The sequence below is a fragment of the Ictalurus punctatus genome, chromosome 4 (assembly GCF_001660625.3).
Source record: "Ictalurus punctatus breed USDA103 chromosome 4, Coco_2.0, whole genome shotgun sequence".
NCBI lineage: Eukaryota > Metazoa > Chordata > Actinopteri > Siluriformes > Ictaluridae > Ictalurus > Ictalurus punctatus.
The window spans coordinates 20437025-20463546 of record NC_071284.1 but is presented as its reverse complement, the minus strand read 5'-3'; the positions used below and the strand labels follow the sequence as shown (position 1 = coordinate 20463546).

At 35.2% G+C, this 26522-nt stretch overlaps 1 protein-coding gene across 1 annotated transcript in view; it reads right to left on the bottom strand.

Annotated features, from left to right (window-relative positions):
• prdm10 (PR domain containing 10) overlaps positions 1 to 12286 on the bottom strand; it is a 92118-nt gene extending 79832 nt beyond the window's left edge. Inside the window, exon 1 of the mRNA XM_047154985.2 lies at positions 12059 to 12286. The gene's annotated coding sequence lies outside the window, so the exon portion shown is untranslated. The remainder of the gene's footprint in view (positions 1 to 12058) is intronic.
• Between the last annotated feature and the right edge of the window lie 14236 nt (positions 12287 to 26522).

Here is a 26522-nt window from a genome sequence, read left to right as displayed (position 1 = left end):
TATATATATATATATATATATTAATATATATATATATATATATATATATATATATATTAATATATATATATATATATATATATATATATATATATATATATATATATATATATATATATATATATATATATATATATATATATATATATATATATATATATATATATATATATATTAATATATATATATATATATATATATATATATATTAATATATATATATATATATATATATATATATATATATATATATATATATATATCAATATATTCATATATATATATATATATATGAATATATTGATATATATATATATATATATTGATATATATATATATATATATATATATATATATATATATATATATATTAATATATATATATATATATATATATATATTGATATATATATATATATATATATATATATATATATATATATATATATATATATATTAATATATATATATATATATATATATATATATATATATATATATCAATATATTCATATATATATATATATATATATATATATATATCAATATATTCATATAAATATAAATATATATATTAATATATATATATATATATATATATTAATATATTCATATAAATATATATTAATATATATATTTATATATATATATTGATATATTCATATAAATATATATATATATATATATATATATATATATTAATATATATATTTATATATATATATATATATTAATATATTCATATAAATATATATAAATATATATATTAATATTTATATATATATATATATATATATATATATATATATATATATATTTTAATATATATATATTAATATATATATATATATTAATATATATATATATATATATATATATATATATATATATATATATATATATATATTAATATATTCATATATATATATCAATATATTCATATAAATATAAATATATATATTAATATATATATTTATATATATATATATTAATATATATATATATATATTAATATATTCATATAAATATATATATTAATATATATATTTATATATTAATATATTCATATAAATATATATATATATATTAATATATTCATATAAATATATATATATATATATATATATTAATATATTCATATAAATATATATATATATATTAATATATATATTTATATATATATATATTAATATATTCATATATATATATATATATATCAATATATTAATATATTCATATAAATATATATATTAATATATATATTTATATATTAATATATTCATATAAATATATATATATATTAATATATTCATATAAATATATATATATATATATATATATATTAATATATTCATATAAATATATATATATATATTAATATATATATTTATATATATATATATTAATATATTCATATATATATATATATATATATATATATCAATATATTCATATAAATATATATATATATATATATATATTAATATATATATTTATATATATATATATTAATATATTCATATAAATATATATAAATATATATATTAATATTTATATATATATATATATATATATATTAATATATATATATTAATATATATATATATTAATATATATATATATTAATATATATATATATTAATATATAAATATATATAAATATATATATCTTAATATTTTCATATAAATATTTATATATATATATTAATATATATATATATATATATATATATATATATATATATATATAAATATTAATATATATATTTATATATATTAATATTTATATATATATATATATAAATATTAATATATATATTTATATATATTAATATTTATATATATATATATATATATATATAAATATTAATATATATATTTATATATATTAATATTTATATATATATATATATATATATAAATATTAATATATATATTTATATATATTAATATTTATATATATATATATATATATATATATATATAAATATTAATATATATATTTATATATATTTATATGAATATATTAATATATATATATATTAATATATATATTAATATATATATATATATATATATATATATATATATATATATATATATAAATATAAAATAACACACGCATATATTTATTTATTTAAGGGTTTTCCTTTTTTCCTTAACCAGTAGAGACCAACATTTGAAAACAGATCTTTTTCACATCTCCTTTAAAGCGCAAAAATGTTTGTCTCTTTAAATGACAATATGCTGAAGAAAAAAAAAGTCACTGTTTAAATTAAGCTGTTTAAGCTCATTGCCACTGAGCATTGTATGCTAGCCTGTAATCCCATAGACACTTCTGTGGAATCACATTTTTCTAGTAAATCATAGCTACACAGTCCCTGCAGAAATTAATGCAAAATCAAGCAAACTCTGCAATATTTGGAGAAGGTTGCAATTTTTAAAAAACTGCTGCACATGAGTACAGCTAAAAGGTCTCATTAACCAACAAACATCACTGCGGATAACTGTGCTATAAATGTTGTGCAATTGTGATTTCACCAATTCAAGTAGTTGTCTGCAAGAAAAGCATAAAAGATTGCACAAGTTGTATTACAAATTGTGAGGGAAAAAAAAGCTGCAGCAAATTCAAGCATTTTTGGCCACAACAATCACACACACAAAAAAAAACCTCCACAAAATTCTGCAGACTGGCTACAGTGGTCATGTTCAAAAAACAAGACCGGAGACACACAGTCATGGTAAAAAGAAAATACACCCTCCTTCAATTCTTCAATGTTTTTATTTATCACTGCTTAAATAACAATTGTGTGGTCCTTCCAAACTTCTATAAAACAAACAAATAACCTCGGATGACAACAAAAAACACAACAGACTTCAATATGTAGACATTTTCCCCACGAAACATCAGCAACCAGGTGGGAAAAAATAAGTACATACTTCCTACTTCCACAATCATTAATCAGCCAGGTGTTAATACATCAAGAAGTGTGACTTTTGGCAGTGTGGTGTTCTGGCGCACTCAGGTGTGTGTCTACATGATGCCAAGAAGAAAAGACAGTCATGCTGAGCTTCAATCAGGGAAGGGTTATAAGGTCATCTTCAAAGAATTTGAAGTCACCATTCTACAGTGAAAAGGACTGTTTACAAATAGAGAGCGTTCAAGACAGCTGTCCATCTTCCCAGGAGTGGGCATCCTAGCATATTCAGTCCAAGTTCAGACTGTTTAATGCTCAGAAATGTAGAGAAAAACCCCAGAGCCACAACAGGTGACCTACAGGCCGCTGTAAGAACATTACATATTTATGTTCATGACTGCACAATCATACATGGCTAGGAAAAGGTCCCTTGTCTCCAAAAAAAAAAAAAAAAAAGGCAGCATGATTTAGGTTTTCAAAATTGCATCTAAACAAACAACAGAAGTTCTAGAACTGTATCCTTTGGACTGATGAGACCAAGGTGGATATGTTTGGTCCTCATGTACAGCGCCATTCTTGGTGAAAACCACAGTGTATCGTCAGAAACATCCCATATCAACTGTCAGTCATGGTGGTGGAGGGGTGATGATTTCAGCTTGTTGTGCAGCTACAGGACCTGGGAAACTTGCAGCCATTGAGACAACGATGACTTGCACTTTATACCAGAATATTCTAGAGGTAAATGTGAGGTCATTTATCCAGCAGTTTATGCTGGGCTGAAATCAGGTCATGCAATAGGGTCAGTGGCTCAATCTTAGTGGCTAAAGCAGAAAAAAAATCAAGGTGTTGGAATGGGCACGTCAAAGTCCAGACCTCAACCCCATTGATGCTGTGGCTGGATATTAAGAGAGCTGTGCATAAACGAATGACCTGATCTGAAGAAATGTTTTAAAGAAGACTGGATCAAAATGTATGCAAAATGATTGGTGAGGATCACACAAATGTTATTTAGACCCAGATAAATAAAAACATAGAATTGAAGGAGGGTGTAAATTCTTTTCCCCATGACTGTATGATTATTGGTCCAGCTGCAAAGGAGCAGAAAAGTCATAAATTTGAGAATATGCATTGCATGTAACATTTGGGTGCTTCTTTAAAGGGGTCAAATGATGCTTTTTAATGTTTTCCTTTAGTGTGTTATATATCATCATATCTTAAAGGTAAGCAAGTTACAAAATAAAAACTTACCACTGTGAAACATTCTGCTCAAGTCGTGCTCGCAAAGTTCCTTCCGATTGATCTGCTTGATCATCCACATTTTCAGAATCTGATGCAGGCTAGTACTGATACAGTAAAACCGACAACATTATTAACCGTGTTTATAATTGCTTTAGAAGGCTTGGAAGCTGAAGCTCGTGATTATGGTAAGGGGCGGTACATTTCTGACAAACACTTGGGGTTTTTGGCAAATCACAACGCAATGGGTCAGCTGGCCAATCAGAGCACTCTGGGCTTTTCGGGAGGAGGGGCACTGGAGAAACCGGAACTCAATCAGAAAGTTTCAGATAGACTGGGAATAGAGGTACTGCAATAATGAAGTATGTGAAAAATAATGTTTTTTGAACATTAAAGCATGTTAACCTATTTTATTACACCCAATAAACAAAATAATGAACTAATGAAATAATGAATTTTAAAATAGCATCACATGAACCCTTTAAATACATTTCAATCTACTAAAAAACAAATAGCAGCCATGTCATTAAGTACGATTCTTTGTTAGAGGAAAGTTGAGAAGTAGTGTACTAGAGGCCATTTTGGTATTATTTTTTTCCCAGTTCTCGGGAGCCAACTGAAACAAAGCTTGTGCTGGACACGTGCCCCAACACTTCCTTCTGATTAGCTTAACTTTTTGGACTATCAAGTAAACATGATTTGAAAGCACTTAGGTTCCCACTCCTAAACTGTGTGCTCTGTATACTACCTCTGGTGCTGACACCTAGTGAAGAAGAAGAAGCCTTTATTTGTCATATACATTACAACACAGTGAAATTCTTTTCTTTACATATCCCAGCTTGTCAGGAAGTTGGGTCAGAGCACCATGATACGGCACCCCTGGAGCAGAGAGGCTTAACGGCCTTGCTCAAGGGCCCAACAGCGACAGATTGGCAGTGCTGGAGCTTGAACCCCCAACATTCTCAACAGTAACCCGTGTGTAAGAAGAGGTAGCACTAATAATGAAAATTAAACCAGAAATATCACAATACACTTCAAAGAAGCAAATTTGTATTGCCAGCATTTTATATCATGATATTCATGAAATTCTGTCTCATGCCTAAGGCAAATTCTTTTGTTTTTTTGCTATACAATGATTGCTACACTAAGGCCTGTTTCACGAAGCAAACTGAAAAAACTCCTGAGTTGCAGAGTAAGTTGTGAGTTGACAAAACCAAACAACTCCAATCCGGGTTGATTAAAGTTAACAAGTTTCATGACGCTGGTTATCAACTTTCTCAGTCAACTCAGGTTTTAACCCTGAATCAAGGTTTATTCAGCATGTGCATGCACATGAAAGCCAGATGTTTACAGCAAAAAAGTCAATAGCGTTCAACATGGAAAAAAGCAGGTGTGCATACTTCCAGTTGAAGAGCAAGAAATTATTATGAAGTATGAGGAATTTAAACCAACACTAACCGCAAAAAGCAAGACCGTTCCGGCTACCAAAGCTCGGGAACATTGCTGACTGTGTAAATGCGCAAGTTTACTTCTATAGGGTCACAATAAGAATAAACACGTTGAAAACTTATAACCCAAACATATTTAATTTAAATATAAATGTACATTATTGTAATTAAGTACTAATAAAATAATATAAATGTGAACATATTTTAGGACAGGAATAATGCCACCAAATGCCAATACGTACCACTTTGCAATGATCCACAAAGCAATACATACAGTTTGCGGTACAGTAACTGCAGCTTCTGTGTCAGATTTTTAATGTGCAGCTCAAGAAGATTCCATGATTAACTATACCATCTGCCAAAATTGTATCACTACAAATACTAAAGGGTTAACTTGCATACATCAGATTTATATCACTTTGAACACCACTGATTGGTCCAATTTGGGTCAGAGTTCACTTACCCAGAATAGTGGGTTCACTTAGTCATATAGTTAACATGTTGATGAAACCCAAAAAAAAAACCTAAAAAAAATCCTTGTTGAAATCACCTTATTGAGACCGAAAAAAAAGAGTTTGCTCAAACTAAACACAAACTTACCTGGGTAACCACCAAAAGCGGCTGTGCACAACAAGCCTCTGATCAGATGGGAATTTCAGCTTTCATTTCCTCATATTTACATCTAAAGGTGTTCAACAACTTATAATATGGTAAATTTTGTCTGAATTTTTCAAGCGAACAAATATATTGAAATATGTGACTGACAGGTGTTTCTTGTTGCCCGGGTGTGCCCTGTTCAATTGACTGTTTAAACAATTAATATCACTAAATATTTACTCTTGGTTTTAGCCCTGGGTTTGTTTCACCTGTGAAGACTGCATTGTTGTTAAAAAGGATAAACCAACATGAAGATGAGAGATCTGTCTATGGGAGAAGAGCAAGTCACTTTGAAAAAAGGGTAAATCAATTGTCATTGCACAACAACCAGACACTGAACAGGTCAGCCAAGGAAAACAACAGAAGTTGATGACAAACAGTGTGAAACCTGTGAAGTAAAACCCAAAAACAACAGTCAGGGCAGAGGTGAACGTATCACAATCCAGTTTTTGAAGAAGACTTTGAAAGAAGAAATATAAAGACCATACCACAAGATATAAAAACAACTCATCAGCAGTTGGAATCGAAGGTCAGATTGTAATTTGCAAAGAAATACAGAGAAAGTTCTGGAACCAAGATTAACCTCTACCAAAGTGATGGAAAAGCTAAACTGCAGAGAAAGAAGGGATCTGCTCATGATCAGAAACATAAAAGCTCAACAGTCAAGTATGGTGGAGGAAGTGTCATGGCTTGGGCTTACATGGCTGCTTCTGTAACTAACTAACTAATCTTTATTAATGATGTAACTCATGATGATAGCAGCAGAATTTTACAAGGAAATGCATCCAATCTAATTGAGAGAAACATCATGCAGCAAGACAATGACCCAAAAAATACTTTGAACGCAACAAAGGACTTCATCAGGTACTGCAAGCAAGGGATATGCAACCAAACATTAAGTGTTATTTACATATATTTGTTCCAATACTTTTGCTCACCTTAAAATTGAGTGGTCTGCCATGTTCTAAGTTGTTTAACACATCTAGATGTAAATATGTGGAAATGATTGTACATAATTGAAATTCTGATCCATCGTCTCATATCCATCTTTGATCCCAAATATGTATACAGGGTTGCCAACTCGCGCATTTGGCATGAGAGATGCACTTTCAGGCTCTGTCTCACGCTGCCCAAGTAAATCTCACGCCAAATGAAATATTAAGCCAATGTAAAAATGCAGCATAGTCACAAACCTGCTCACATGATTTTTTTCTGTCAGTATCGAGAAGGTGTGGAGTTTATTAGAGCAATGAAGCCCTACAACTTCTTGATTGGACCAGTCTGAATCAGCTAGGTCCTGTACCAATCACATTTTCTGCCGCACTGTGTAAGGACACTGCACATAAGCTGCTAACTGTCACCTGCGCCACAATCACTGGAGACGATGTTGAGATTTTGATGTGAAACGTAAGCATTTGTCCACACAAATCATTTGATTTTCATGTCTAAAATAGTTATCATTCATTCATTCTTTACCAGAAATTTAGCCTGCATCAGACAGTTTTATTGAAATTTGAAATTATGATCAACAGTTGTGATCATTATGATTGCATAAGGTATGCAAACAGTATGGAAAATGCAAAAAGTCATTTTCAGTCAAGTCAAATTCAATTCACCCTCCACTATTGAAAATACATTATAAACACATTATTTGATGTTTTGCTTTGTGAATTTCATTTATTTTTGAAAATATACAATCATTTAAAATCTGATGACTGCAGCACACTCCAAAAAAGTTGGTAAAGTTGACCGTTTACCACTGTGTAACATCATCTTTTCTTTTAATAAAACTTAAGTATTTGGGCACTAAAGATCCCACTTAGTTAAATTTAGCAAGCCGAATTTCCCCCCCATGCACCCATTATGCATTTCTTCAGCTGCACAACTGTATGGGGCCTTTGTTGTCTTATTTTGTGCTTCACAATGCGTCACACATTCTCAATCGGAGACAGGTCAGGACTGCAGGCAGGCCATGCTAGCACCCACACTCTCTGCTTACGCAAACATGCGCTTGTAATCTGAGCAGAATGTGGTTTGCCGTTGTCCTGCTATGGATGGCAGCATATGCTCCTCCAAAATGTGCACATAACTTTCTGCATTCATGGTGCACTCACAGATGTGCAAGTTACCCATGCCACTGGCACTAACACACCCCCATACCATGACAGATGCTAGCTTCTGGATGTGACACTGACAACAGCTTGGATGGTCATTTTCCTCTTTGGCTTTTTTTGTACAAAAACTATTTGAAATGTTGACTCGTCGGGCCACAAAACACGATTCTACTGTACTACTGTCCATCTCAGATGAGACCGAGCCCAGAGAAGTCGGCAGCGCTTCTGGACAGTGTTGATGTATGGTTTTTGCTTTGCATAGTAAAGCCTTAATTTGCAACTGTGGATGCAGCGGCGAATGGTGTTGACTGACAAAGGTTTACCAAAGTATTCCCGAGCCCATGCCAGGATATTCATTACAGACTCATGACAGTGACGTCTGCGGGATCGGAGATCACACACATTCAGAAGTGGTTTTTGACCTTGCCCTTTAGATTTGACCGGACTCCGTGAATCTGTTAATTATGTTGTGCACTGTAGAAGGTGAAATGCCCAAAATCCTACCGATTTGTCTTTGGGTAATGTTGTTCTCAAAGTGTTAGATTATTTGCTGACGCATCTGTTGACAGATTGGTGAGCATTGACCCATCCTTGCTCTTGAAGGACAAGGCCTTTTTTGGAGGCTCTTTATATATTATGATTAGAGGACTGCCTCACCTGTTTCACATCACCTTCTTATTTCAACTTGCTGCATCGCTATTAGTCCTAAATTTCACCATCCCAACTTTTTTGGAACGTGTTGCATGCATCAATTTCAAAACTATGCAGTTGATGAGGTAAAACATCAAATACCTTGTCTTTATACTTTTTTTGTTTAAATACAAGTCAAGGTACATTTACAAATCACTCCTTTGTTTTTATAGCATTTACCATACTGTCCCAACTTTTTCTGAATTGGGGTTGTATTTTAAGGAGAGAGAGGATAAAGACACTGTAGAAGACAGGGACGATATTTTAAAGTCCCCATCAAGTGCTTTGAAACGCGCAGCATTATTTGATGTGTTGACGTTATTTTTCCACTGAAACAGGAAGTCAGGGCAGAAGATAGTGTGGCTCCGCCACGTTTTAAAATAGGCAATAGTGTTTAGCTTACCTCACAACCCAGACTAGGCCATCTATCTACCCCCCCCCCCCCCCCCCCCCCCCACACACACACACACACCTTTATTGTACTTAAGTCAATAACATGGTCAAATACAAAGCAAAAAGAAGTCAACTGCATTGTTTAACAGTTCAGAGAATGTGAAATAAAATTAAAAAACAAAAGTAATAACAAGAGCAATAGAACGGAAAATATTAATGCTTGGGCAGTTACATGTATCTGAAAGGTTTTAGAATTTTTACCATTTTCATGAGTTTCTTGTTTTGTATTTTCATGTTTGAAAGGGTTTCAAATCATTCATTAATATCAGTGTTACAGAAGGTAATATATTAAGGGTTTTTTTTAGTTCCTCTTGTCTTGTGAATATAAAACTTTGCTAAAATAATTAAAATATCAATCATGTCATTTTGTTTTTCAGAAAAATATGGGTTTTGTAAACAAAGTAAAATATCATATGGTTTTAAATTTAAGGTTTTGCTAAATTTTGTACTCATGTCCATTTTAAAGTCAACCCAAAATGAGGTAGAGATAACATTTACATTTATAAGGTTATTTCCAGATGATAAATGGTGAGAATTAAGCCATCTTGATTTACATGGAGGACTGGATCTGACAATAATGGAGTTTCTTATAAATTATTTTTAAAATGTTTATCAAAAATGGAAAAAGTTGGGGAATCATTAATATCATCAACTGAAGATTTGGTTAAAGTCAGCATGCCACTGAGGATAGCCTTAATTATTATTCATTTACAAGTGTATAATTGCCCATTCTTGTCAATAAGCTGGTTTACAATTAATATGTTATGCTGGAACCAATTCTCCATGTATAATGACATTTTGTTGTTATAAGTGATATTACCATTGTTCCAGGGAGAGAAATTGTGCTTGTACACAAGTGACCAGTACAGTAACGCTTGTTTGAGATAACCAGCCAGGCTAAGCTGTACTTGACAAGTGGTACCATGGATTTTTATAATGGTGAGGAACGGGACCCTTCAGATTCTAGAGAGCATTTGATTGAACAGAAAATCTTATGAGGAGACGAAATGCAGAATGATGTCACCAAAATTGTTGGTCTGCATTGGTGGTTGAAAGAAACTGTACATTTTGAAAGCATATATCTTGTAAATGTGAATTTTGTCATTGTTTTGGAGCACACTAGGTTAAAGATAACCTTAAGGCTAACGTGCTTATATTAAAAGCTACAAAACTTCAATTTTTCATTTCATGGGGACTTTCATGAAAAGTACTGACGGCAATGGAGAGCAAAGACAAGGGGCTTTGAGGAATTAATAGAAACAATCAAGTGGAAAAAGTGATGTATGACATTACGCACATTTTACCCCCTAATTTTCATTTCTGCACAGCGCAAAAAAAGGGTCATTTGATTCATAAATCTCACTCCAGATAGGAAGCCAAAGTTGGCAACCCTATGTATATACAAATGCTTTTAACTAGAGCTATAGAACTGAAATACAGTTTCAGCATACACTGCTGTTATTGATAATTAATAAACTGTAGGATGAGAACTTGGAAGTGCACCATTACCTAGCCACTGGAAATAGTTAGAACAATAGTTGGCTAGTTAGGCCTGAATCAATCAAATTACAATAAAAAAAAAACGGAAATTAATTTGAACTTTGTCAACAAACCGATTATTTGTTTACTGTCTGTAACACAACACTCCTATGTAGTCAGCTACCTGTCTAGAATCGTTTGTATTAACTATTGAACATGTGGAAAATATGAACGTGTAACTCTAGCTAGCTGGCTAGCTAAAACAAACACACGTTAACAAACTGTAATGTTTCATAGATGAAAGTTTGTACTTTATTCACATACATCATTCGTTCAACTAGAGACTGGCCATAACTAACGTATTAGCTAGACTGCGATTTTAAAGGAACGGTCAGTCTATTATTTCTCTGGGGTAGAAGGGGAAAGCGCGTTAAATTGTGAAGGAAATGGACCGAAATGTACATAAGCCTGCTTAAATCGGTGTCAAAAAAACAAACAAACAAACAAAAAACGACCGATAATAAAATCTCCCATTACGACATGTTGGTCTTTTTTTATTATTATTTCCCCCTGTTTTGACCCGCCAGATTCAGTGTTCCAACCGGACCATACCACAAAAACCATAACTGCAAAAACACGGGTTTTTTGCTGCACCGTGATACCAGCATAATTGAAGATAAGTACAGAGAGGCAGCCATTAACGTTACAGGAACACGAATGCGGTCGTGTTTCTTTTGCTACATAGCTTCACTATAATTTTGAACAAACAGATAGTAATTTTAAATGATTTTAAATACTGGTAATAGACCTTTCGGTCCCTGCTTATAGTTGAGCCCATCCCAGTTTCTGCTGTAGAACAAGGAAGGAAAGTCTCCATTTTGGGTGGGACTAAACAACAATCTAGTCAAACAGACCTTTAAGATGTATAATGGAGAATTAAAGGCATTAAGGTCGGTCGGTGAAGCTTTAAAATACGAACAAATACATCAACCTTGTATAAGGTTCAAAATTGACCTCACAACATGTTGGATTATTTAAACAAAACAATTCATGTTGGTCTTACCTCGGAATGGTAGCTGCAGAAATGGCCGAGTATTACCATAATCTGCCTAGCAACAAACGGCAATCGGATTAAGGATCATATATATAATATATTTAGATATATAAATAAGTCAAATAAATATATATTTAAGAGAACTTTTTTAACACAAATTTCTGGGTATTATACTGCTTCCATACAAGACTTTATTTTCTGGTCAACATGGTATTGTGAACAGCATGGCGATGGATTCGCATTGCAGCCAGTGCACCAGACCAATGGGAATGTTCCGCCATTTCTTTTGACCAATAACAAAAAAGTATGCACCACCCAATGAAGAGTCGCAGTACCTTTGCGTCGCCCCCTTACAATGTTAAAATCATACAATCAATACGATTTGTGGTGTTCAGTATTCCTCAAGAATGAATTTTAAAAGTGAAGTATAGTCATACCTATAGATATAATTTGACATATGTAAAGAGCACATAATTAAATACCCATTAAAATTGTTTATAGAGTTCTGAACAAGACTAAATGTATATAACCATGTGACAAGGTGTGCTAACTATTTGATCCCGCCTCCCAACTACAGAAGCCCTAAGCGGCCATGCATTATATATATTTAAAAAAATTAAATAAATAAAAAATCTGTTGTTTTCTCGTGATTCCGACTTAATTTTCTTGTCATCTCGACATTAAAAAAATGTTTTCTCGTGATCACAACTTAATTTTCATGTGATATCGACATAAAAGTTGTTTTTCCTCATGATCTCGGCATAACAAAAAGTTGTTTTCTCGTGATCTTTACTTAATTTTCTCGTGATCTTGACATAACCAAAAGCTGTTTTCTCAAGATGTAATTTTATCCTGAGAAAATCTTGCGCTTTGTGAATGGGACTGGTGTTACATGCACGTTGACATCTTCGCCATCATGAATGTAATAATTGCCCTTTGTAGAGATGGACTTTATCTCTGCACTAAGAGAGAGGGGTGTCCCTTTCTCAAGTGTTGGACACTAATGTGGAAGTTGTCAATCCTGCAGGGATGACATTTTTTAGGCCACCCCAGAAGTTAGTATCACTCTGGTTCCCTCAACAAAAATCCAATAGGAATTTCCATTAGCTTTTGGATTATTGCAGAAAATAAACTCTGTGACCAACAAAAGTTTATGATTCTTACATGTTTCGTTCATTAATATAACATTCATAAGACTTTGAAGCCTAGATACACTCACAAGAAGTAAAAAGCTAATGTTAGGCTATAAACGAACTACACCACGGTCGCATGACTTCAACGTCACCATCACTAAGCTTCCGACAACTCTTTCAATCTTTATATTAAAAAATAATACAATTGGAAAATACTATAAACTGATAAATCTGCAAGAGTGCAAGTATAAACACAGCAAGGCTGTAGTAGATGAGTTTTCCTGTTCGGCGTGATGACGTTTAATGTCCCTGACAACCTCTGTAATCCCATTAAGCCACTTGTTAGCAACCGTCTTTTTCAAGACACGTAAAATCTTTTTAAAAAATCCTGAGTGGGGGATTGCTAGTGTATTTAATGGTGTACAATAAAACGTGAACATATCTTGAGTTTGTGTTAACCACAGACCTTATTTCAGGCATTTAACCAAAAAACCCATTCAAAAACCCCATTGACTTCGGGATGATGGATGTCCAGTACACAGGAAAATTAAGTCGAGATCAAGAGAAAACAACTTTTGTTATATTGTGATCATGAGGAAACAACAGAAAAAAAACATTAATAATAAATGGCTACTTAGGGCTTCCATACCAAACAGAAGTACTGCACATTTTTTCACTCCGGTATCACAATGATCCAACACTCCCACAAACTAAATGAGAAATCCATGCACGTTGGTCCATGTACCTTTTGGTCATTCAATTTTCATTTCCAAAAGAGATTTGAAAAAATTAACAACGAGTTATTTCAGTCATCTATTAATAATTCAAAACAAAGCAAAGGGAAAAACATGCCATTTTCCCATTTCTTCTTTGCTGCATGAAAAAAATGGCAAGAAAACAATACAGAAAAGTGTCAGAATTTTTCAATGCATTATGCATATTACACCAGTCTGTACAGGATTTTTGCAAAGATTTTTTGTGATTGTTGTGGCCAAAAATGCTTGATTTTGCTGTGGCTTCTTGCAAAATTTGCACAGATGTTTGTTATTTTTTGCGGAAAATTGACATCATGAAATTGCATTTGCACAAAATTGTTTTGCACAATCTATCACAGGGATGTTTGTTGGTAAATACGACCTTTTAGCTGTACTCATGTTCGACGCACGTGAATCGTAGAGAGTTTTGGCTGAATGCATGTTGTGGTGATGTCACATGGTGCCTATTGCCCCAAATATGTGGTAATTTTGAAAAATTGCAAGCTTCTTTGAAAATTCAAGTTTACTTGATTTTGCATTAATTTCTGCAATCACAAAATCCTGAAGGGACTGTTACACGAAAAGATGATACTGGCAGTTGACGCCCACGTACACTATTAGGAAGTTGGCACCATTTAGCAGGGATATGCGCTAAAATAGCTTAGCTGGAGATTATTTCACAATGGCCTTGAAACCTTACTCTAATCTAATTTTAGATATGGCAAAAAAAGGTCAATTGTACTCTCTGAGCTGTTTGTGTCGATTATTTTTTGGCAACTCTCATGAACTAATTTTTGTGTTGAAGACAGGTAACATCTGCTTTAATAAAATATATTAAACAGAAATATGTAGATATAGACAAATTCTACGAATTACTGTGGCAGCTTTCAATGTATTAAAAGTTTTCAACTTCGGTAATACCAACTTGGTGTGAATGAACAGTTACGCCTGCATTGTTGTCTGTTACCACAACAACAGAGACGCACCCGGTTATTCTCCTGTTGCTGTACAACCAGCAAATTTAAGCAGTATACTAGCAAGCTATGAAAAATGTACACACAATGACGGACAAATTAGATTAATTAGTAAAATCAAATAATCTAATTAGTCAAACTGAGAGGAATTCTAACATCTTTCCTCAGTGATAGCTTTTGCACCCTCAAGTTGAAAATAGTTGAAAAGAGGACTTGTTCAGCAAAAAATCTTATATTTCTTGCAGAAAGCCCTACTGTTTTGTCATATTCTTGGTCCATGTAATATCTAAAATTATATTAGAGTACGGTTTCAAGGTCATTGTCAATAAAAAAAATTTAAAAAACACGGGTTACGTGTTTCCTGTGAATGAATCTGAAACGAAGCTGTTGAGAGGAATTGGAGTGGGAAATATGGCAGGAGTCTAGGAGGAGGAGGAAGGAGAAGTAAATATGGACTGCAGTGACTTTTTTTGAGGACAGGAGATAGGAGAAGTAGGGAAAGTCACCCTGCTGAAAAAAACCCCAGCTAAAACCAGCATAAGCTGGTATTAGCTGGTATCCCAGCCTGGTTATTGCTGGTTCCGCATGATGCTTTTAGAGTTTTTTTTTGACAACTTTATTTAATCTGGTCAGGTTGGTCTTAGCTGGTCACTGTCGGTGAAGCTGGTCTTAGCTTGTCACTGTTGATGAGGATGGTCTTAGCTGGAAACTTTGCACAGGTGTCAGAACTAATGAAAATTTACATCTGACAAGGGTTCCAGAATTGATTGTGGCAAAATGGCTTGATAGCACCACCTACAAAATTTCAACGATGTGCACCTCGCGCTACATTTGTGCATGTATTAAATTCAGTACACAACGCGTACAAAAGTCTCTTGGACTCATGCCCTAAACTCAACAGGAAGTCAGCTATTTAGATTTTTCTCTTCAATTTTTGCTCTGTTTTTGCCATTTCCAGGCCTTGTACTTTAACAAACTACTCCTAGAGATTTCATCGTGCTAAAAAAAAATGGAATGACTTTCCCCTGGCAGAGCAGCCCCAACATGCACCCAGGTCGAGGGGAGGGCCCCATCATCGCTGCTTGCAGATTTAATTTGTGCTTCTACCCCATTCTAACAACTGTGTACAAAATAATTAGTTGGAATGATTAAAACTATTTCAACAATTGTAATTGTATTTCGGTTTCAGTTCACATATTCATGATTCCTTTCATTTTTGTACAATGTCTTGTATTTTTTGGGATGTGTAATACCCCACTAGCTTCTGCCTCTTCTCTCGCTCACTCTCTTTTCGGGTTCCTTGGGTTTGAGTAGATTAGTTCGTTGAGTCACTGAAGCAGACTTGAAAGTAAAAAGAAAAATATCAGATATTACTAATTTGTCTCTTTTGTTAGTAAAACTAATTAGAAAGGCACACCATAGGGTCAGATGTAGTTTTTTTTTGTTGCATATTTTGCCTTTTTTTTAAAAAATAAGTAGCCTACACTAATCTAGAAACATTCCAAATAATGCTCCTAATAGTTGTTCCTCTTACTCTTATTTATTGCTCATATAAAGATAAAAAGTTAGTGTAGTGATCTTTACTTTATACCCCATGAAGTTAAATATATATCTGTAGGCATTTAAATGTTAAATATGTCTAGATAGTTTATTTACCAAGAAGCGATTTAGTGAATATAAATGGAAAAATATCTGAACATCATTTTTTTTTTACAAACATCAAAACTATCAACTAATTTTTATTTATTTTTATTTTTTTTAACAAAATTGATTATGGTTACATACATGCCTTATTGCATAAAAAAAATTAGATTACCTCTCAAAACTTGGAGGGTGTCAAGGGAGGCTTTGCAGAATTTTTATTTGTAGGACACCCCTTTCCTGACACATTTCTGCTTTTTAAAGTGGTTGTCCCCCACAATGCCACGGCCATCTCTTTGACAAACAGAGACTCTTTGGCAGCTGAATTAATTTCTTCCACACCTCTTCTTTGAGCCAGATGTTGTCTTCTCTGTGGATCTTCAAGACAGAAAGTGTTGACTGAGGATTTGCTTTAGGCACATCTTAAATTAAAGGCCATTTAAATGTCAATATTTATAGTGCTTTTTTGATCCCCATTGACTTCCATTATATGAAAACAAAACAGCTCAGACATCCTTCAAAATATATTCTTTTGTGATCCACAGGAGAAAGAAAGTCATATAGGTTCCGTAGGTCTTGGAAGAGCTCTTTGTTTTTACCCATGAGATGTTTCTTGTGTGACACCTTGGTAATGAATAACGAATTTTATAGACCATCAATTTAGTAACCCAGCTGATATTAATTTGCACAGATAGGGGTATAATTACTTATGGATTTCAGCTGGTTCCTTGCCTTGGAGAACTGCTTTTTCTTGTCATTCCACTTTATTACACATAACTTTATTTATGGACGTTAATGTTGTGAATTCTTTATATTTCCAGATTTCTTCAGTTAATACTGATGTCTGGTTAAAAAAAAAAAAAAAAAAAAAAAAAAGTTGATGCATCCAATACTTATTTCCCCCACTGTATGCAGCTGCATCTCAAAAAATTGTAATATTATAGAAAAGTTTTTTTTTTCATAATTAAATTCAAAAAGTGGAACTTTCATATATTCTACATTCATTAAACATAAAGTGAAATATTTCAAGCCTTTTTTTTTCTTTTAATCTTGATGATTACGGCTTACAGTTCATGGAAATCAAAAATCCAGCATCTCAAAATATTAGAATAAAGAATTTATAATACAGAAATGTCGACCTTCTGAAAAGTATGTTAATTTATGCACTCAATAATTGGTCGGGGCTCCTTTTGCATGAATTACTGCATTAATGCAGCGTGGCATGGAGGCCTGTGGCACTGCTGAGGCATTATGGAAGCCCAGGTTGCTTTGACAGCGGCCTTAGCTCGTTTGTATTGTTGGGTCAAGGGTGTCTCATTTTCCTCTTGACAATACCCTATAGATTCTCTATAGGGTTCAGGTCAGGCGAGTTGGCTGGCCAATCAAGCACAGTAATACTATTGTCAGCAAACCAGTTACTAGTAGTTTTGGCACTGTGGGCAGGTGCCAAGTCCTGCTGGAAAAGGAAATCAGCATCTCCATAAAGCTTGTCAGCAGATGGAAGCAAGAAGTGCTCCAAAATCTCCTGCTATATGGTGGCATAGACTCTCGACTTGAGAAAACACAAATGACATGGCACCCCAAATCATAGTTTTTTAATCTTAGCAGTTCTACAAAGCGATTTACACTATTTCTCATTCACTCATTCACACAGACACTCACATACTAATGGCTGCAGTGCTGCCATGCAAGGTGCTAGCTTCAGTGTCTTGCCCAAGGACACTTCCGCATGTTGAGACGTGGGCCGGGAACCGCCAACGCTATGATTAGTGGACAACCCGCTCTACCCCTGACATCACTGTGGAAACTTCACATTGGACTTCAAGCAACTTGGACTCTGTGCCTCTCCACTCTTCCTCCAGATTCTGGTACCTTGATTTCCAAATGAAATGCAAAATTTACTTTCATCTTGCCCATGATTGTGGTTGTGTGTACTGAACCAGACAGAGATTAAAGGCTCAGGAAACCTTTGCAGGAGTTTTGAGTTAATTAGCTGATTAGAGCTCTTCTCAGGTTGACATTTTTGTATTATAAATGTAAGGGTCCACTCACTGGTCCAACAACGGTATCCAATGATGTGGTAGAAGGATTCCCACATGTTTCTGTCTTTTTGAAGTGAGGTGAATACATTTATAAATATTATTAAATTTGTCATTCCAATTCTGTTTGACTCTCTTAAATTAAATCTGACTCCAATTGTAAAAACCTCAATGTTGTATTTGTTTCCTAGTTATTTGTATTTTGATACTTTTGATCTTTTACATTTGATTAATTCTAGTTTATTCTATACTTTAAATTGTGCTCATTCATTTGGATTACTTTGTTTAGTCCCCTTAGATAGTAACACTTAGTTATAGTAACGTTATTTCTAGTCAGAGGTCATGACCACTAAAATTTACAGAGATAGACCAACAATATCTGAGTTAAGATTAGCTTTATATAATCATACCATAGTTTCCTATGTACACTTAACTAGAAAATATTACAATAACCAGAGGTTTAGACACCCTATTTAGACTTGGTCGATCAACTTTATGTTGTCATTAAAATACGAATTAATATGGCAACTGTTATTATTATACTTGTACACAAAACATTGTACTTTATACTTGTCATAGTGCCCACTCAAGCAGAAACATTAACATGGCGTGTGATGTGACACCACTGCAGATGGCACTCCACCACTGCGTTAGCAAACTATCACCGTAGTGGTGCGGTTGTCATGGCCATAGTCACAGCCCTACCAAACATTTAATAAGTGTTATTAAAAGAAAGGGTGATGTTACACAGTGTTAAACAGTCAACTGTCCCACATTTTTTGAAGTATGTTGCAGTCATCAAATTTGAAATTAGTGTATATTTTCAAAAATAAATTAAATTCACAATGTAAAATATCAAATAATCTGTTAATAATGTGTTTTCAATATAGTACAGGGTGAATTGAATTTTCAAATGATTTTTTAGCATTTTCCATACTGTCCAAAAAATTTTGGAATTGTATTTTGTGTAAATTTATGACATAATTCTAGAGACATATAGAGACGCAGCTTTCTCAGCTTCATACTCTGCTTATCAGTCTTTGTTGACTAGCAGTTTAGGCTGGAGCACTTGGATCAGATTCAGACTCTGAATCAAGGTCTAATCTGCCAGCTGGGCATCATCCCACTGTCAGCATGGAGGATATCTGATGGCGTCCTTAAGATGGTCAATGCCAGTGCAGAGAGCACATAACTGATGCTTGTCTTTTGCTTTCAGGGGCTACAGACACTGGCTGAGTGAGCGAAGTCTTGCAGTATGGCTTGTTAGCAAAGACCAGCCAAGAGATGCATATGTTATGATGGGGGTAAAACTGCTTGACCGCACTAACATTATATAGTCACAGGCCGGCTAATCTGTTGGTTGGTGCATCAGGGACAATGGAAAGTTAACAGATGGAAGGTACATGTGCACAAGACATGTACACAAGAGGGTATCCAGGTGATTCTCCCCACCTTGTGGTTAGGAGAGGTGAGACAGAACTGTTGATGTTATAACAAAGTGGGGAGGGAAGAACGACTGCATGTAGTGCTCGGCAATTTCATGATTAATTTCGTTAATTTGAATTAATATTTTGAAAATTGCTTTAAAACATTAATTCAAATTAACCAAATTAAACCGGAACATTGCCCAGCACTACATGCAGGCGTTCTTCCCTCCCCACTTCATATGGGTAAGCCAATTCCGATAGTAACGACTTTCAGACTGGCTGGTGGAAACACTCATTCTATTGTTAGGTACAACTAATGGTTCAATGGTACCAGTAACCCAGTATAAGGATCTGAATATGGCAGTATTCAAATACTTAAATCACATTTTAAAAAATGTTTTTTTTGTTTTCTTAGAATACATTAATGTTTAAATTCCTCTCTTATTTATCAGTGTGAGATTAAGCTAATTAACCACAAAAGCATTTTTCATTCCCGTTCTAATCCCTTTTCATCTGGGGTGCTAATATGTCTACACCTGATTGTATGTGAAAATTACAGTCATGTCAAAAAATAAGTATGCTCCATTTTTTTTTTACATATTTGAACAAGGAAACATTTGATCCTCTTTGAAACAGTGCATATTAATAAAGTTTATATACTTGAACAAAACAAGAAGGAAAATAAATTTTTCAATCATTTATTCAACATAAATATCGATAGATGTGAAATTCTTCTGTGGAAAACGTAAGTACACCTTTGGCCTCCTTTAGCAGAAATAACATCTTGTAGGCGTTTTGCATAATTGTCCACCACTCCCTGATATCAACTTGCTGGAATTTTTGACCACTCTTCCATTCAATATTCTTTCAGGTGAAGGTGTTTGAGGATTGTGTTGCATGTATTGCCATGGGCTTTCACTAGGCAATTCCATAACCCTTCATTTCTACTTTTTGAGCCATTCCTTGGTGGATTTGTTAGTGTGCTTAGGATCATTATCCTGTTGGAAGGTCCACTTTCAGTTCAACTTCAACTTTTGGACAGATGGCCTCACATTATCTCCAAGCACTCTTTGATATGATGCAGAATTCTTAGTTGAATCAATGAATGCAATCGCTCCAGTTCCTGAAGCAGAGAAGCAACCCAAACCATAACATTTCCACCACTGTGCTTCACAGATGGTATGAGTTGCTTCTCCTGAAAAGCTGTCTTTGGTCTGCGCTAAGCATGTCTTCTGTTACTGTGGCCAAACACCTCTATCTTTGATTCATCTGTCAAGAGCACATTATTCCAAAAGGTCCGCTCTTTACCTATATGGTCATTGGCAAACTGTAATCTTGCTCTAATGTTCTTTTAGACAACAAAAGCTTTTTCCTGGCACGTCTCCCATGCAAGTCAAATTTGTGCAATCTCTTTCTGATTGTAGAAGCATGCACTTTGACATGAAAAGTTTCAAGACTTACTAGCAGAACCTGTGATGAAATCTTTTTTGCATCAGATGGTTGCCTCTTGGGCTGAATTTTCTGGGACGGCCAGTCCTGGACAAATTGGCAGTCCTTTGAAATCTGTGCCATTTGTAGATTATTTTCCTTACAGTGGAATGATGTATTTCAAATAATTTGGAGATCTTTTTAAATCCCTTTCCAGACTCAGACATCCACAACCTTTTTCTGAAGACTTTATAGAACTCTAGATATTGGCATGATGATACCACACACCTCAGTAGCAAAGGGAACACTAGACACTAGATATGAGAGGGGGATAAATAAGGCAGGTTTCACCTGCACTCACTAAGCAGGTTCTAATCACTGGTACCCAATCTTGAACACATGATTCTAATTTTATGGATTTGAAGGTGTAATAAATGTAGGGGTCTACATACTTTTTCCATGTGACTGATCTGGGTTTGTTTTGTTTTTTTGTTAATTTAAATTGCAAAATTACTACAAAATGTCAATGTTATGTGTTCGATTGAGTGTCAGCTTTTAATAGGAACGGTTTCAAAGATGATAAAATTTGCTTGTCCAAATAGGTGAAAAAAATCCAATAATTTCCATGAGATGTACTTATTTTTCCACATGATTGTATGTACATACCGATCATATCTTCATTACATAGAGGTTTATGTTTTGTTGATGTGACCTGCTCAGCACTGTTTTCCATTAATAAAAGAATGGTCTATGAACTTAGATGAACAGTAATCATGCCTTCACTGCCCAACCACGAGCCGAGGCATCACCCAGGTAATAGACTTGGTAATAGACCCAGGTAATTGCACTTCCCTCTCCCCATCTCCTTCCCTCCCTCCTTTTCTCATTCCAAACTCTGCATCTCCCCTCCTGCACCATTTATCTTTCTCCTTTTTTTTTTTTGCCTCTCTCTGCTTTTTCTCTAGTGCACATGCGTCAAACTCAAGGCCCGCGAGAACGTGATAGGTGCATGATTGTCTTAACATACGTTTTTGCTGTTCTCATTCCCAACTCATTAAATACTGACGATTTGTCAAGCCCCTAGGCGTCTGATAGCGTCATATATCGCCGTGATCGGGTTATTATTGTGAATGAGTGAATGGACAGCTGTAGCCTCTGCTCTATGCGTCTCTTACCGCCGCGGACGGGTTTATATTGGAGTCAATTGAGAACCCAGAGCGTTTCATACAGATGTGGAAGGGTCCCTTTTCTGTCAGTATCAGACGCCTAGGGGCGTGAAAAAAATCATCGGTGGTCGAGGATTATGGGTAATGTAGGCCTTTCCACCTTTCCGAAAAAAATCATACTGAGGGCCACATAAACTACATCTGCAGCAAAGTCACGTCAAGGCGATTTGAAACTGAGAAATCTCCGCTAATTAACCTCAACATGTCCAAGAAGAGAAAAATTGATGCACAAGGAAGGCAGTTTCACGAACGATGGGAGAACGAATACATGTTCGTACTTCAAGGTGAAAAACCAGTATGTCTTGTGTGTTATGAGGCGGTGTCAGTCGTAAAAAAGTACAATCTACGTCGGCATTTTGACACCATACACGGAGCTAAGTATGGTAAATTTATCCTCCAAGAAAAACAAAGAATTTCAGCTGAATTAAAAGGCAAATTGCAGTCACAGCAGAATGTGCTCACAAAAGCTACAGCCAAAAATGATGCAGCAGTGAAAGTTAGTTTTATTGTGGCTGAAGAAATCGCCAAGCTTCAAAGTCTTTTTCAGAGGGTGCATTTTTGAAGCAGTGCATGCTAAAAGTGTGTGAGCAGGTGTTTCCTGACCAGATACAGACTTTTCAAAATGTCAGTTTGTCAAGAAACACCATCATGGACCGAGTTAAGGAATTAACAGAAAATTTAGCAACACAGCTGGCCAAAGAGACATGCGGCTGTCAATCTTTTTTTTTCAGCTATGGATGAAAGCACAGACAACATGGATACAGCACATCTATCCATTTTTATTAGAGGCATGAATCCGGACCTCTCTGTCACTGAGGAGCTCTTGGATGTAGCTGCCATGCATTGGACCACAACAGATGGTGCACCTGCGATGTGTGGAGGAAAAACAGGCTTGGTTGGACTAATGAAGGAGAAATTGCAAAAAAGTAACTGTCACACGCCCATGATTACGTATCACTGCATTATCCATCAAGAAGCTCTGTGTGGAAAGGTTCTGGAGCTGGATGATATTATGACCACGGTCATGAAAACAGTGAACTTTATTCAGGCGCGTGGCCTGAATCTCCGCCAGTTCCAGCTGTTCTTGCAGGAGTGGGTCTCAGAGCATGGAGATATGCCGTACCATACAGAAGTAAGGTGGCTGAGTAGGAGCAAAGTCCTCAAACGATTTTTTGCGCTGAGAGAAGAAATTGCTCTTTTCATGCAGAGCAAAGGAAAACCCTTGTCTGAACTATCAGATCCAAACTGGCTGTGTGACTTTGCTATGTTATGTGACTTAACCAAGCATCTGGCTCAGCTGAATCAGAAACTGCAGGGACGTAAACAAGTCATCACAGAGATGTCCGACATGATCACAGCTTTCCAGTGTAAACTCGACCTCTGGAAGTGTCAGGTGGAGCAGGACAATCTCGCCCACTTTCCTACTTGTCAGATCATCTCAGCCTCAGTTCCTGGTGCTTTTTCATGTGGTCGGTTGACTACCAAACTGAACCGGTTAATAAATGAGTTTGATCGACACTTCTCTGACTTTAAAGCGCAGCACTCTGGTTTTGACATCTTTGCCAGTCCATTCATCGCCGACGTCTGCAGTGTGCCCCATAACATGCAGATGGAGTTAGTTGAGCTTCAAACCGATAGTGGCCTAAGAGCCAAGTTCCAGGATGCTGCAATCGAGGATTTTTACAGTGTACTGCCCCCTGGTTTGATGCCACAGCTCTGACTTCATGCTGCTCGTATTCTGTCCATGTTTGGGAGCACCTATCTGTGCAAACAGATGTTTTCAATAATGAATTTAAACAAGACCAAGCACAGATCACGCATTACCAATGACAACCTCCATGCTGTTATGTGGATTGCCTCAGCATAAGACCTAAAACCAGACATTGATACTCTGGCCAGGGGAAAACGGTGTCAGACATCCGGCCAGAAAACATAGGTAAGCATTTTTAAAAACCTGAATTAAAATAGAATGCATTTAAACCAAGACTAAAAACAGTAGAATATGTGTACAATTTAATGATTGTGCTTGCATTTTGTTTTGTGTTTGTTATTTCCAGAACATGATCTATGAATGAGGATGTGTGTGAGATGGTGTCTCAGGGTGAGGACGGATCTACTTGATGTGTTCAAGGACAGGCAGCATCACCTCATTGTTGTTGTTCTTTTTGTAAAATGCTACTTCTGTAATACATGTTGGTTGTGCCATAGGCCCCCCCCCCGACTGTTGAAAAAAGTTCTGAATGAAGTTAAGGGTTAATATCATAACTTGTTTATAATATTTTTCTTTATTTGCTTAAATAGTTTGAACACTGATTCAAGTAATGTGGGTTTCAAACTGAACATTTATTTTTACATCTGTGCAAATGCATATGTAATATTTGTAAGTTGAATACATAATAAATACAGTAAGTTATTTAACAATATAATAAGGTGTAGTTTAATTTATTTTAAATTACAATGCATTTTGTTACATTCATACTGTTAATGTGGCCCATCGAGGGCAACCATTATGCTGATGTGTAAAGCAACACTACTAAATCAATACTTCCAAGACCTCGCCCTTGTGAGCCATCCATGAAGCCTAATTGGCAGGTTTCTGTGAATAAAGAAAAGAAAAATCAATTATTCATTGAGTGTGTCGTCATGTCAAATGAGTACAAAAATACAGACTAGAAGGCAACAGCAAAAATAATCTTATTTGTCGGTTTGCTATTAAATTGCCAGATGTTTGCAAGGGTTGCTAGATTGAGCTCACTGGTTCCACATTAAGCACGGTTTAAAATCCATCCAATTTACTACATACCAGTCCAAACTGTAATTAAATAATAGTTACCATCAGCTACCATCCCACTGAACATTTTCCCACGGAAATGTGACCGCCAAAAAACCCTCATTTAAGCCGTTAATAACCCAATCTGGCAACACTGATCTATGTACCATTGGAGAGAGCGCGCTTATTTGATCAATGGGTTCCGAGTTATCCGCTTTAGATACCCAACCCTGGTCCTGAAAAACGCTTTTCCTGCACATTTTAATGTTTCCCCCTCTTCTAACAACTCCTTCAGCTAATCAGCTAATTAACACTCCTTGCCGAGTTTAAGTGTGTGTGTGTGTGAGTTCATGAATAACAGTAAAATGAACGATGGTGAAATAAGTATAATGTATAGGCGAATATTCCGCTGCTTTCTCTGAAGTAGGAGACCGGCTGTGGAGCAAATACGACGTTAATTTAGTCGCACAAGCTGTAGAATTTACACTGGGGCTGTGTTCTCAGTCAGCACCCTAATTAAACCTCAACCTGTGCGCTCCACCGTCGCTACTCATCCCTGAAAATGAAGTGCACTTAAAGCAGCTCGCTGATAAACAGGAAGCCACTTACGTCTAGGATGGCTGAAATGCCTTTGCGCGGCTCCGGAGCGAAGAATTGCTCTTGCGCCACGGCCGCTTCCTCCTTGCCGTACTCGCGCGTCGAGATGCTCTTGTTGTCGCTCATATTGGTGACGATCCAGCGCACAAGCCCAACTATGGCGCCGGGCTGTGAGCCGCCGTTCCTGGGCTGCGCGGCCGTCGCGGTCTCACTGCTCTGCACGGGGACTCTTGTCTGCTCGCTGCTGTCCTGCGCCCGCAGCTTGGCTTGGTCCTTGTGGAGCAGCTTGTGGAGGGACGCAGTTCCTGCAGTAGCGCGCCGCTTGCTCGCACATCCTCTTTGCCGCGTTGCGTTCATGCTGCGCGCTATGGGGGCGATGCCCTCCCCCAGCTCTGACATCATAGCTCACGGCGCGCGCACACACAAAACTGAAAACGTACAGCTGCTACTTAGTGAGTAGTGGGTCAGAGCATAATTTTACTA